At 40.5% G+C, this 1,009-nt stretch overlaps 1 protein-coding gene across 1 annotated transcript in view; it reads right to left on the bottom strand.

Moving 5' to 3' along the window:
* Positions 1 to 660: 660 nt before the first annotated feature.
* Positions 661 to 1,009, bottom strand: part of LOC310794380 (cyclin-Q-like) — a 10,804-nt gene continuing 10,455 nt past the window's right edge. Inside the window, exon 5 of the mRNA XM_083656370.1 lies at positions 661 to 1,009. This exon is cut by the window's right edge and continues 936 nt beyond it. The gene's annotated coding sequence lies outside the window, so the exon portion shown is untranslated.

Genomic DNA, 1,009 nt, shown 5'->3' with positions numbered 1-1,009 from the left:
TTGTGACATGTGATGCTATTGAAATGCACACAATGTCTCTGGTCCCATGAAGAGAGAGACGGGGACGTTAGAGGGAGGGATGGAGTGAGAGAGAGAGACTCAATAGAGAGGCAAAGTGACCGCCTACTTCCTGCTTCCTGCTTCAGCACTGTACCAGAGATTTTTATCCGCCATTTATTTTCCCATAGACATTTCGTAAAATGCGTATAAAAAGAGTTTTACTTGTTCAAACCAAACGGTCCGGCTATATTTAGAATCGGGAGAGAGCATAGAACATTTCACTTGGACCAAAACTTAAAAAACGAAACCGAAAAAATATTTTAAATCCGCATTTTTTTTTAAACGTTTTGGTCCAAGTGAAATGTTATGCGAACGCTAATTAGTCAGCTTCAAGAAAATCAGTTGTCCTCGTGAATATGTATGTTTATGTAGCAAGGTGCTCCAAAATCCAATCAGACCTTCTACTCTATAGGAGGAACCTGTATGACGTTCCTATGTTCTTGAGTGTCGACACACAGACACAGACGCAATGCCCTCCCATCACAACATGTTCCACCTAATGTACAACAGTGGTGGGACAATAGAACAACAACAAGACCTCAATTAAACAATATATTTTATTAATGGCCAACATTTGGCACATCAGCAAATAAGCCTTCATCAGAGCCGCCTGAGCGCCGCCATTCCCCCGACTTTTCAGATTTATGGGAATCATTTCCATATTTAATCTACTGAGTCAGTAAGTCTTTTCACAGATCTTATGCTATGCTTCATATCGTGTTGCTTTCGCTCATATTATGTCCTCCTGGCCTTTAAAACTTCACACGAGTGCAACAGGAGTGACACCATATTGAATCATTTACATATTTAAAGGGGCAGCTCACCCCCAAAATCCAAAATTACATGTTTTTCCTCTCACATGTAGTGCTATTTATCCATCTACATCGTTTTGGTGTTAGTTGCTGAGTTTTGGAGATATCAGGCGTAGAGATTTCTGCCTTCTCTCCAA

The sequence above is a fragment of the Poromitra crassiceps genome, assembly GCF_964638095.1.
Source record: "Poromitra crassiceps genome assembly, chromosome: 20".
Taxonomy (NCBI): Eukaryota; Metazoa; Chordata; class Actinopteri; order Beryciformes; family Melamphaidae; genus Poromitra; species Poromitra crassiceps.
The sequence above is the reverse complement of the archived record's forward strand: the minus strand, read 5'-3'. Positions and strand labels throughout refer to the sequence as shown.